Here is a 14,597-nt window from a genome sequence, read left to right as displayed (position 1 = left end):
AGAGAAGAGAGCAATGCCTGGCCCTCCTCCTCCCCTTGTGAGGAAGCTGTAGGTCGTGATGAGGTCTCCCCTCAGTCTCCTCCAGACTCTTCTTCCCTCTGGCTGCCAGACCCTGTCACCACCAATGCAGAGGAGCCCCTAGCAGTGCCAGTGCCCAGACCCAGGAAGCTGCGAGCCCTTGTGGTGCCCTGACTCATTACTGTCAATATACAACAGAGACATATTTTCAGGTTGCAGATTTGTCCATTGAGTTACATTTGCTATAACACTAGTAATTGCCTTGTAATTAAAGCAACACAAATAAAGACTCAGTTGTTGGAAACAAAAAAACCAAAATCCCAATGGAACAAATGAAAGCAAGTTTTAATAACCTTTAATACTAGCTCTTGGGCAAACACCATGTTAATTTGTTTTACATGTCAGATCTCTGAACTGCTATGAGAACCTATCTGGTACCAAGCACACAAAAGAGAGTAAGAGAGTCTTTTTAACCTCAGACTCAAGTGGAAAAATCTCTCTTTGAAAGAGCTCTTTTGCTATTTGCTAATTTATTTCTCCACCACCACTTTTAGTTTCCTTCTTGCCCTAAAATTGTCTTGCTGCAAATATTGTACTTACTCAAAATAGTCTGTATAATGAACATTAAACATGACGTTTTCAGCAGATTGTTCTGTATGGAATAAAAAAATTATTTTAGCTTTGGTAAGATTCAGGAAAAAAAAAAGGTATAGATTTAGATAAGTACAGCTCAGTTTGTTGTATACTCAGCTAACAATTTGCAGCATAACACAGTAACAGTTTGCAGGTACATATCACCACCAAGATGCTCCAGGTTAGGATAAGTAGATTCAGAAGTTCCCATCAACAGTTGAAAAGCTTTTATCAGAAATACTGATTTGGGCGAAGATTCTGAAGAGAGGGCTATATGAGATATCCTTACAATCTAAATCTTTCTTCCTCTTTTCATGTACATGATGTACATCCTTAAGACCATTATTAGGGTCTTTTCAGCATCTGTAATCCATCTAAAGCCCTTCCTCAGTCTCTCCTGCTGACTAGATAATTCAGACTTTCTGTGTTCTTCATAAACAAATTTCTAAAAGCTCTCCCCATGGGGAATTGTCTCATCACTGATTTCTCTACTCCCTTTGAAGCTACCAGTAGGACTCTAAGCAAGATGAAACACAGACGGTGGTGCTGTAGCCTTGGCTTTTTTTTTATCCTATACCTTACTGGTAAGTACAATCCCTTTTTTGTTCAAAAGAACTGAAATCTGCATCTGCTGTCTTTCAGAAGACTGCCTTACCTACCAGACTCTAGGCTCTTCAAATCATTTCTGTCCCACTTGCATTATCTATTTCATTTTGAATAATAGAATTAAATTCTCTTTAGCCAGAGAACGGATGTTTAAATAACAGGAATGTCTTTGCAGATGAATGGTTGGACACTTGCATGTCTTCTGACAGTTTTGATGTTTAATATAACTGTATTAACTGGACCCTTCTCCATGCAGTTTAATGGTACTGCAGCTTTAGCCTTATCCTGAATTCATTACGAAGCAAACTTCTGCTCTAGGTGTAACACATTGGAGGAACTCTGCTGCTAATCTGGTGCCTTTGAAGTTCATCATGGACTGAGTTACCAATTTTTTTCACAGCATATGATAAATGAAGTGAACTACACATAAAAATGGTACAAAAGAACTCTAAGTCGCATACAGAAGTTAGTATTATCCTTCATGCTCACTTCTAAACCTGAGGGACCTAGATTAAAGTGTAAACCGGAAAACAGAAGGCCAGGATTCGACTTTATTAGTACTGTGATTCATTTATTCTCTGCCTTTACTGTATCTTCCCAAAGGTGGCTCACAGAAAGGATAATTATAATTTGCAAACATAGCAAATTAAGCCAAGCATTATTTACCTGAAGTGCTCACTAACTGTAGGTTCTTCATAAAAATTTGCTGTGGAGAACATATCAGAAAGTACTTCAGTACTTTGCTGCCTACTGATTGCCACATGCAACAACATAGATGCCAAAAGCTTTGAAATTGACATCAATTTATCACTATCTCTGTTTCAAAACCAGAACCAATATCTGGAAAGTTTTGTGCAAATGTGGAAACCAACCTGTAGGGCTGACTGGGATCTTTCAGTTCCCTGTGAGTGCATAGTCAGGAGCAATGAGAAGCGAATTATCGCAGATCCCAGCTATGCCCGAAGGAATGTTCAGTGCTGGGAGCAATTAAAAAGAACTTTTCTGTTCCTCTGTACTGTCAACCCACACATTGACAAGTCTTTGAAAGCAAAGAATAAAACTCCTCACACATAATTATCTAGTATAAACTGATGAAAGAATTAAATATAAAGTGTTCTGCTCAAAGACATGATCATCAATCTACAGTTCATTCCACATTCCATCGCCACTGATTTGAAAATTCAGAAAGATAGGCAAATTATCCCATCCTCCTACAAAGCCCTTTATCTGTCCCTTAAGGGACAGATAAAATGGTCTCAGACCCTTCTTAATCCCCTTTCATTTTTTTTTTTTTGATCTGGCTATCTTAGTTTGATTAGTGCAGTGTCAAGTAGAATATAGAGAAATAAAAGGACTTCTAAGACTTAATGAAACTATTCTGAAAGATAAAATAAAACATTTAACCAATTGTTTAAGATGTACTGACTTTCCATATGATAAACAATTTTGGGTGTCCAAACATCCTCGTTTGTGCTCTTATATAGAAAAGCCAATATTGGAAACATTTTGATTGATAGAGTAACTGGCTTGTACAACTTGATTCTTGCCTCTCTTAATACAGTAAAATTGTTAGTTTAGCAACACAGTTAAATGTTGAGTTTTAACCTCTGCCCAACTTTAATTAATGTGCGTTTGACATTTTCTTCAGTGAGGTGAGAATTTTGCCTCTCTGCTTTAATTCACCTGTCACCTAAAGATTTCAGACACAAACTGTTGAAACAGAAGCTGAACATGAATGGAGCTTCAGGCTTCAGCTGTAAATAGTCAGTAATTTTGCCTCACTTATGCCAAATATAATGAGACAGGATGAGATTCTGCTCAGCTGTTCATCAGTAAAGCTAAACCAGGCTCATTGCCTTCAAGAGATTGTTTTTCATCTGCTGTACACCTGTGGCAAGAACATTCAAAACGTAGGTGGCTTATTTTGGGGAAGTGAAAAAAAATCAGTAGTTAATTTCTGATATTGATAGAGTGGTTTCTGTTTACAGGGTGTATATTCAGTTTCTAGAATTTTGTGACTATTTTAACATGAAATATTTCTCTTTCATTTGAAAGAAAAAACTAAAAAAAATTTAAATACCAAAAACCCAAGATCAAATCCATAACTTATGCTTTTGCGGGAGGGTACCTGAAATTATACCAAGTTCATCTGTGTAAACATGCACTAATTGTTTTCACAGACTGTACAGGAAAACAAGGTCCTTAACTCTTGACAGTGAATTTTAGACTGGAATTTGATAGACAGATACTACTGCATGTGTTTCAGCTTCTGTATTATTTTCCGGTGTCCATAGGAATGTATTTGTCTTTTTAAGGACCCATAAAGATTCCCCAGAGAAACAAGATTGTCTCCTTATTACTCTCTTTATAATGAACAAATTAAATTTTTAAATGCGAATTTACCAGAATATTCCATAGAAACAGTTCCCATCTTCAATTGTCCTTCAAGTGTGGCACCTACATCTATCATTGCATTTCTATTTTCAGGGAGAAAATAACCCCATGAACAGATTTCTGGAACTAGGAAGGCACTTCAGTACCAGGCTAGAAATACACTTAGAGAGAGGATAACCATCCATACATTTGCATACTTCTCTGTGTGAATTTCACAGAGGATGTTTGTGTCTTTATCAAGACATAGCTCAGGACTATACAGAGGAGATTCTGACTGGGCTGCAGCAAGAAATCAGCTTGATTTACCATTGTTAAGATACACTAGTAATGGACATTCTGCAAAAATAGCTTTAAATCGAAGGAAAATGGAATACATGATTACTCTCTTTTCTGAGTAGTAACATACTGTGCCTCAGCCTGCCACTTCCATTTGGCAGGTACTCTAAACAGACAAATACTCAGATTACTTTGTTTAGCAATCTAACATAGAGTTTAATAGGCTATTCAGCACGACACTTTTGTGTGTGTGTGTTTGTGGTGTGTTTTTGGTTTTGTTTGTTTGTTTGTTTGTTATTTTGCTTAGGGAAAGATCCCAGTCAACCAATTTTGTCAAATGAAGAACCTCTTTTTCTTTTTTTTTTTTTAAAATCCATCGATCCAGCCCAAGTGGGAATATGTTTACCTTGATACAACTACTGAAACTGCAATGCTGAAAATATATCAAACACTTCTGGCCCCCCAGCTCTTTCAAACTCTGTCCTACTAGAGAGATATTTGCAAAAGAGCCTCCTTAAGGCTACACCAGTGCATTTTAATTGAAGTTCTAATGAAAAAATATTCTTTCAAATTATGTTGGACTGAAAGTTACAGTGTATGCCAATTATTAAAAAGTTAATAGCAATTTCAAAGGTAGATTAAAGTATATTAAATTTTATTGGCAAAATAAGAAACATAGCTTCTTGTTTGTGAATTTTTAGGCACTTAATACTTTATTGAGGAATCTGTAGCCTGTTGAAAGGTTCTGAGAGAACGAAGTTATCAGAAAGATTTTGAAATTATGTATATAAAATTCTGATGGTATCAGGTCATGTAATGAGTTTATTAGTGCTGAAGATAGAATGTACATTGCAATTTGGCTAGAACATTGCATTGAAGCCAAGTGATTGACAAGCAGAGCATATGTTGCAGGAAATTTCCAGAATAAATAATTACTTCATTCTCCATTGTCAAACTGGATGCAAAGCCAACAGAAAAGGAATTTCTTCAGCTCCAGTGAGATGAAGTAAACTCTTTCTCAAAAGTAGGTTAGGGTAGAGTAGGGTAAGGTAAGAACAAGATAAAAGTAAAGTAAATGAAAAGTATAAGTAAGGTGAATCACTTAACTAGAGAAATCTTTGAAGTGACTGAGCAGCTTTGGGAGTCTCACACATTAAGCACTGAGTGAACTATTAACTCCTGGCCTTCCTCATCTCAGTGACAAGGTAGTGTTGTCCTAAGCTCTCTACACAAGTGACTAATCAAGTTGTTATTGTCTAATGTCCATCCAATGCCATGTAACAAATGAACAAATCTTACCGCAAATGTACGTACAGATATAGAAAGTCACTTGTTACAGTTTAACCCCAGCAGAAAGCTAAGCACCTCACAGTTTCTCACTCACTCTCCCACAATTGGATAGGAACAGAATAGGAAGGATTGGAAGGCCAAAAGTGAGAAAACTTGTGGGTTGAGATAAGGACTGATTAATAGCGTAAAAAAAAAAAAAAAAAAAAAAGAGAGAAAACAAAAAACCATAAGTGATGCAAACTCAATTGCACACTACCAGCTGACCAATGCCCAGCCAGTCCCTTCATAATGGCAACCCCGACAAACTTTCTTCCCAGTTTTTACCACTGAGCATGACATCATATGGGATGTAATATCTCTTTGGTCAGTTGGAGTCAGGTGTCCCAACTGTGTCCTCTCTCAATTTCTTGTATACCCACAGCCTGCTTACTGGTGGGGTGGTGTGAAAAGCAGGAAAGGCCTTGACTCTGTGTAAGCACTGCTCAGCAAAGTCTGAAACATCCCTGTGTTATCAACACTGTTTTCAGCACAAACCCAAAACAGAGTACCATACCAGCTTCTATGAAGAAAATTAACTTTAGCCCAGCCAAAACCAGTACACTCTTGTAGTGAAAAAATAATTAATTAGATGTAATTAAGTCACTTACTACATTTATTCTGCTTTTTTGAAGTGGAAAAAAATTATTCTCCAGAAAATTATTTTGCGTTTACATTGTGTAAATGTAACTTTTGCAGTCTTTCTTTCTTTCTCTCCTTAGTCTTTTACCCCAAATGTACATCTTCAATTAAGGTGCATATTAATTATGAAGTATAGCTGCAAATTTCAGATATTTTAAACATAAAAGTCACCTTTGTGTTTATCAGTCAACACTTTTGCTTTATCTCCATGACTCTGGCACAGAGGTACATGCTAGGGCAGCTGTCCTGCTGTGGTGTTAATCAGATGCAAAGGACCCTGCTGGGAGTTGTGGTAATTACAGTGGGATAGCTCAGCTCTTCTTGAACTCTCTCCAGGCCTTCCTTTAATAGGAATAGTGATACTATTAAAAAAAAAAAAAAAAGTTTATTATGTCACTTTATCATGTCCCTCTTCGTTGACAATTCAGTTTAAAGTTAACTTCCAATGTGCAAGAACTCCACTGGCAACTTTTCCAGTTCAACAGTTCCCTCCTTTCTTTAATGTCAACTAACTTCAGTCATGTAGATTACATGCAGGTGAAAATAAGCATAAGATTTTCACATGTGTCTTATTTGCTGATATTCAGAGACCATCTGTTCTCTATTGACCTTACTGTGCCTCTTACAAACCATTCCACGGTGTTTATACTTCCTTCATATTTTAGAGACCATGTTAGCAGTGGGGCTTTAGGAAGTGAAAGTCAGAAACTCATATACTGTCTTAGACCTCAACCTATGTGCAAGACAATCCAAGTTGATGCAATATGCACATCAAGGAGGAAGAGAAATTTTAATTTAGGGCAGGACTGAACTAGTGTAAAATAGTGATTCAAGTCTTTTTTAAGAGTTTACAATTTAATTTTCACTCAGTTTCCCTAACAAGCAACTTGCATAAATGCAAGATATTATAACATAAATAATTCTGATTTATATCTTATTAATCGTCACTTGCGAATACAGATATAGATTTCTAATAATCATGGATACTCTCTTATTTAATTTATGTTTCCAGATTTTTGGTCCTCGCAAAACTAGAAATTTGATAATCAAAGCCTTTCAATTATGTTAAGTCTTCCAAAACAAAGTAATGAAAATAGTCTACCTGTTTGTTACAGAATGTCTATTTTCTCTAGCCGTACCAAGGTAACTGATCTTATGAGGAACACATAGATAATTCAGTTCAAATTTCTGAAGTAAATAGCACTCACGATGTAAACACAAGATTGTAAGTTTTTATCTTTATCACTGTGCATGTTACTGGTGTGATCAATAATACCTATGAGCTAAGAGGTATAAGATTAGATTCTTACTTTTGTCTGCATTTGTGAAATACTTGTGAAAATCATGAACTTTTTCAGAAACAAAGGTCCTGGATCATTGTTTTGCTTCTGTAGCCAAAAATGAGGAAAGCAAACCTGAAAGCTTGTAAAACATGATTTGTATTATAGATTCTGGAATTTTCCTCATCACAACAGATTCCAGTGATTTGGTCTGATAATTTCATCATTCTCTTCACCTGTGCATTTAATCTACAGATTTTGTCAGTGTAGCCATCAACATTGTGTGCATCTTTGCCAGAGAAAACACGTACCATATCAAAATGAAAGTCCGCGATAGGCAGTCTTAGTTACCACAATTTAATTCCAGCTAAGGGAATGCTCTTATACCAAGGCTTCAAAATTATTATACCTTCCTATTAGTGATCTGATATAATCACAGAACATTTTGGAGTAGTTTTAATTTGGTAATTTAAAAGACGAGCCATGTTTAGAAAATGTAGAAACATATATTTATTTATTTACAAATGTGAAGTGATGGCACACATTGTATTTACGATGTAAAAATAATTTTAAAATCTTTTCAGAAAGTCAAGGATTAAATTATCTTCAACTTGGTGTGTAAAAATAACAGAATTAGGCTCTGGTCAAACTGTGACTTGCATAATTCCTCCTTTTTGAATGATTCTTGAGATCTCAGATGATTATCTTGTTGGCTTCCTGCCCTCAGAACTGTTCAGAGTTAACATGAATGCTGAGAACTGTAAAAATGAGGGATACAGACAACTGAAAGGATTGAAAGACAATTGGACATTTATGTCTTTATGTGGGAAGATAATGTATTAATGTGGCTGCTTGACATTAAAAAATAATGAATAGATGCTTAGAAATCACTGATTATCTACTCCGTTTTCATTTAAAAAGTAGATTTTTTAAAATGTAAATATAGAAGATAGACATTAATTCACTTTCCAATCAAACAGGTTTATGTGACAGGTCAACTTTCAATCATTTTCATGTTAATTTAAATTTGCAGTCAAATTGTTTTAACATTTTCGTCAAAGTAAGTAACATTCAACTCCACGGCTGATGTCAGCCCATGGAAAAAAAGTATTTCAGCCATTGAAGAAAATAATCTGAACACTCCCTACATTAATTGAAATGCATTATAGATCATACAGTTTTCAAAATGTCCAAATGGCTTGAGACTAAGTGTCATTTTCCAAACAATCTGAACTTCTTTGAATGAAAATAGAATTTGGCTCCTTAATGACTTGGGTAGTTTTGAAAATCAAACATTTTGCAAGCATTATGCTAGATTTTCTACAACATTTTTGTCACAGTCAAATTTCATGCTTGAGGTTTAACCTTCATTGTTACACTTTCATGTCAGCATGATACCACTCATATAAAAGACATTACATCAACCTAAAACTAGTATGTTGAATTAAGCATTCAGTCTCCAACTGTGTGCAGGTTTTTTTTGTTCCTTGCTTTTAACACAGAATTTATTTGCATACCAATTGGGATATTCCATCTTTAGTCTTAGGTTATTTTATTTCATTCTTTTTCCTCCAATGTCTGCCTTTTCCACTGGCCACAGACCTGCAGCTCTGTAGCCTCAGACTTGACCTAGTACTAGGGTTGTAGCAGTGGGCTGACCTTGGCTGGATGCCAGGTGCCCACCAAGCTGCTCTATCACTCCTCTTCCTCAGCTAGACAGGGCAGAAAAAATAAGGATCATAGACTGAAATAAGGACAGGGACATCATTCACCAGTTACCATCAAGGGCAAAACAGACTTAACTTGGGGAAATTAATTTAATTTATTCCCGGTCAAATCAGTGTAGAATAATGAGAAATTAAAAAAAAAAAAAAAAAAATCTTAAAAAACTTCCCCCCCTACCTCTTCCTTCTTTCTGGGCTCAATTTCCTTCACAATTTCTCTACCTCCTCCCCATGGGCAGATGGGGAATGGGTGTTGTGGTCAGTTCATCACACTGTCTCTGCCACTCCTTCCTCCTCACTCTCTTTCTGTGCTCCAGCATGGAGTCCCACCCATAGAAGACAGTCCTCCACAAGCTTTTCTAATGTGGGCCCTTCCCATGGGCTGCAGTTCTTCATCAACTGCTCCAGCTTTCTGTATAATCAATTGTCTTCATGGTCCCAGTGAAAGCAAATACTGAACATTACATATATTTTAATATATTACTAATATATAATTGTTAAATCACACAGACTTTAGGAATTTTATCAGTCACCATAAAGAGGTTTATATCTAGACTTTTAGAGACAAACTGAATTTCTTGGAGAAGTATTTATGTGTTACACATCTATGAATCTTTTATTCTAAAGAGCTACTCAATCATCCACTGTGTGAAATTTGGACTGGAGCATACCAATACATCTTTAATAGGAAAGAAGATTATGTTTTGCAAAATTTATCCTCAAACGCTATCCAAGATAATTCCACACACCTTGCTTCTTGTTTTCCATCAAGGACGTTCTTCTCTTTTTTTCTGATTCAAGTATCAAATATGTCTTGTACTTTAAAACTGCGGAAGGAGGACATATGCTTTCTGTGTGCTCTTTGGCTAATCTTGCCTGATGCTGGTTTTAAGACTCTTGTAACATATCTTGGGACACAGGGGAAAAATCAAAGGTCTTGCATGTTAATATATATAGATATATAATTAAAGATGACAAGAAAGCCAGTAAAAATCCTGTAATTCAGAACTATACAAGAGTATTTATATAATAGTGCTATTATAATAAGTAACGACAGTGTAAAAATATTGCAAATTATCAGTTATCTGTGACTGGAACAGCTGAAATATTTTGTAACAAAAATAAAGAATTTTTTATTAAAATAAAGCAGCACACCCTTTGGAAAACCTCTCTGGTAAGGTAAATTTTATGACCTCTTTCCATAATGGTGACCTTGACTTTTCCTGTACACAACTAAGTAAAAGTAAGCCTATATAGGACCCAAAATTTTCTGGAGTAGCTGTTTCAGAAGATCTGGAATCTTACTATAGATTCAAAGAAGGTCTTGTTATATCTGATTTAAGGACCTCATATCTAGTTATGACTTCTGGTGATCATTATACAAAAGCACCCAGGCCCCATTTGAAACTACAATGCCATAAATCTGAAGTTCTAAAAGGCACATATGTACTATGAAACTATAGAAAGTCAGTAATTATATCTGAACACTGGCGCCCAATCATTTACCTTTTTAGTTTTCTTTCTGGGTCAGCTGTAAATTAACCTCCTGCAAGATAAAATCTCGCCAGAGTTTTGATCATATTGTACTTTGGATACTCTTGCTCCAAAAGGTCAATACGAAAAGACTGTATCAGTTTTAGATCCCTTCATGTTATAGAGTCTGCTGGCACTTTCCCAGCACCATCCTTTTGCACAGCCTTATGCCATTCCCTAAAACTCACAATACATACTTTCAGGTTCATGCTATAAAGCACCATTCTGCTAAACATAGTCCTTAAATTATTTCAGACAACTTGAAAAAAAAAAAAATTGAAAGCCACAAAATCCTGTGATTATTATGTATTAAAGCTGCAAGGATTCTGTATATGATCCACCGGGGATCCGCAGCTAGATACCTATTGAGGAGGTAGCTGGTCTGTTCTAGAAGGAGACAGGTGGACATTAACCTGTCTGTGCCACTTAGCCTTAGAGTCAGGGCTGACTTTGTTCAGCAACACTGCCGTACCAACAGAATACTTGGACTTATATAAATTAACACCTTGTCGCAGTGCTGATGGAGAGTAAGAATATAACAGCAGCTGAAAATTGTAGTTACATATAGTAGTGGTATAGAAAGAAACTATTTAAAGTAATTGCAACTTCAGTAGCTTCTGAGCTGCTAAATCTACGTAGGACAACAGAAAGAAATGTTTACTTCTTTTATTAAAAAAAATTCCTCAGTCTAAAAAAACTCAATTTGTGGAAAACTTTGCAAGCAAAGTGAAACAATAAACAACTATTTCAGACAACCATGAATGAAGAGGTCTTTTCCTGGATTTGATAACAGATTTCATCTTTTAGGAACAATAAATTAAAATGAGCTGTACAGGTTACTTTTCTCCTGTTGCCAAATGAATAATTGTCTTCCTTCTTTCTTTCTACTTAATATTTTTAATGTGAGGAATTAGCTAATCTCTGATGGCAAGGGTTTCAGTCAAATAATCAAAAGTGCTCATTGATGCTGACTTGGGACTTGCCACGTGTTCAGTGCTGGGGTCAGGAAGAGTGTTGCAGGGTTCTTTCTGGATGTCAATAAGAAAGGCACAGAATCAAATAGTGTAATAAAATAGCTCTTTTAGAAAGACAGAATAAACCCAGGAATATAGATAGTGAATAAATCTAACTTCCCTTCAGATGCTGGGCACCTTGCACTCATGCAGCATCAGATAGAGCTCAGATAGAACTTTCCATGGCAAGCTGCTCAGATCCTGCCCATGGAGAGATTCAATCTCCTTCCCATACTGTGTTGGCTTTTATCCTGTGTAACACAAAAAATCATGTATCTTCTCCTGACAAGCTTAGATATTCTCTCTGTCATAACACCCACCAGTGCAGCACAGACTGGCATGGGGTTCTCCAGTGGTTTCCCCTACAGCAGCTGCTCATGCATGCTCAATACTTATAAAAAATCTTAGTTATTATATGTGCATGCTTGGAGTAACCAAGTACTGAAAACCAGTACTGGTTTTCAGAATTTTTAGTTATTTGATGTCTTCCTCTTGACTGTTTTGCTTTTATTATTATCTAGCTGCATAAATATTTGATGTCAATGCAATAGTAGGTAGCTATCACAGCTACTTCTGACTGTTTCATCAACAGCTATGATAAAAATGTTAAGACAGAAATCGAACCACAGAGTCTACCTTGCTAATATATTTGCTCTAGAAGGTTGGCTGATATTGTGATAGTCTTCAGTATTTTACAATGTATTTCTTCATTAAACCTGGTTGCCCTCTGAAGTACACACATCAGAACCCCATGCTAATGTGAGGACATTCTAGTATCTTATGAAACAAAGCCATTCAGAATTAATGACACAGGTCCTTCTGCCTGTGCCTGGATGTTTTAGAGAAACAAGCAGCAAACCGTGCATACTACAGCACTACAGTTCAAAGAAAGGTAGATCTTGCTGCCAAAATGACAACATCCAGTAAGCTGATAATACTTCAATTAGAAGACAAATTATTTTAAGCTCCCATTTCTGTGCTCAGGTGTATCTGTGCCCAGTTTTTGCCAGAAAATATCTTGAACTGTCTTTTTTATTACTACGATCATTTAGAATATAGGCATCTTTTAAAAGTATTTTTTATTGTTTATAATATATTACACTGTAGAAAGAAAGAGCACCAGGTCCTACACCAAAACCCTTTCCAGTCTAAATAGACATAGTAGATAAGGCAGACATAAGTAGAAATCCTAAACGGTTTGTGTGTGGCCATACAGCTTGTGAATAAAATGTTTGATTTACTGATGTCCAGTTTTTCTCACTGACCAGCCTGGTAGAAATTTTCTTGAGGATTCCTTCAGCGCAGACACAGCTGGATGAAGGTCCTTGTTTATGTCTATCATGTAATAGGCTGAAAGCTATTGTCCTATGATAAGTGTCATATGCCAGATCAATTAATCAATTTTTCAGCTCATTCCTCTGGTGCTAGAAAGGCAGATGAACAATGGGAATAGGCTTGGTGTCTGCGTTATTCTTCCTGCTGAGATATACACAGGCAAAGTCTAAAGGTTAAATATTACAGCCTTCAGCCTTAGACTGCAACACAACACACAGAATTTCCATGGGATTTTCTCTTTTAAATATTGTTCATGTGCTATCAAAGGAAAAATATGCCCATCTTGCTGACACAATAAACACAAGGGGAAAGTTCCCTTCCAAATAGTTCTCTGCATTTACAATCCATGTCAATAGATGTATTTCTAATTTCTGCAAATTATTCATATCAGTACAGGATTTGACTCTAAATTGTTTTATTAAACTTGCAGGAATTTTCACATATAATTCACATAAATATGTATATTGTCTAAAACAATTATCTGTGGGGCAAATAAAAGTATTGTCTGAGAAACAAGGAATGATAGATATTGGCTAATAACCACTGGAAGTGATGTTCAGCTAGGACACACCTGCTAAGGCCAGTTTCCCCAATACAGGTAGTGGAGGACAAAATCGGCTGTGCCAGTTTCACAGATTATGGTTCAACTGCCTGTGTGGCACTAGCCATGTCTCAGAGCCATGAATCTACTGGCTCCCAACCTCCTGTTCTTCTCCTTAAAATGGAATCAGGAATGTTCAGTCAGCTGGGATGTAGCAACCAGGAACTCAGTTGTGTTAAGGAGGCATTTGTGTCATTAAACTAAGCAATATCAATTATTATCCCTTAGAAAGCTTTATCTTTTAATAGCAATCTATTAGTTTCAGATAAAATATTTACACAGAGAGGTGGTAGATGTTCCATCCCTGGAAACATTCAAGACCAGCATGAATAAGGTTCTAAGCAAACTGATCTAGTTGAGGATGTCCCTGCTCATTGCAGGGACTTGGACTAGATGACCCTGGAAGGTCCCTTCCAGTCCAAACTATTTTATGATTCTATAAAAGGGGGCAGCTCACTTGGGAGATTTTCACTAGAAGTGTTAGCTGCCAGAGTTCCCCTGTTGCTCCTCAATGCCACAAAAAGTAGAGAGCGTGTCTTGCTGAAATTAAAAGGATAGTTCTGCTGATGCTCCATTGCTGGAGGGCTTCCCTGCCTGAATCAGGGAGACGCAGAAAGGCTATCTGAGAGATTATCAGGATTTTTACTAGCATAATCTCAGGATGTAAGGATTGAACCTGAAATATGAGCTGGATTTAAGAATGTGAATGCACCCAAGAACATGAAGCAGAAAGATCTCACTCAACAAAACTTTTGGCAATTTCAAAGACATCTTGTTACTCATTTTAAGATTATCTGTTACCAAACCTCTTGTTACTAATTCCAGTTTCACTAAATACAATGCCTGAGCAATTACTGAAAGATCAAGATAAACAGAATTAAACCAGCAGCACTTTCAAAAAAGAGTATCATTAAAATCAGTGTTACTATTCCAGTTCTTGTGATGTTGCTGATCTACACCATAGACATCGAAAAATGGCACTAGAGACAGATTTTCTCTGAAATTTTATCATCTTATCATCACAGGACAAAAAAAAAAAATAAAACAACTAGAAAACTAATGCAAAATTGTGCATTAATTGATCTCAGGGAATCTAACTACTTGTACAGCAACCAGTGCCTAATGAACTATTTAACCAAACCTATATTTCATCAAATTGGAGAAAAAAATATCTCACTATTTAAACCGATGACTGATGAATCACTTCTGAACTCTG

The sequence above is a fragment of the Caloenas nicobarica genome, chromosome 2 (assembly GCF_036013445.1).
Source record: "Caloenas nicobarica isolate bCalNic1 chromosome 2, bCalNic1.hap1, whole genome shotgun sequence".
In the NCBI taxonomy this organism is placed as follows: Eukaryota; Metazoa; Chordata; class Aves; order Columbiformes; family Columbidae; genus Caloenas; species Caloenas nicobarica.
This window is presented reverse-complemented; position numbering follows the sequence as displayed.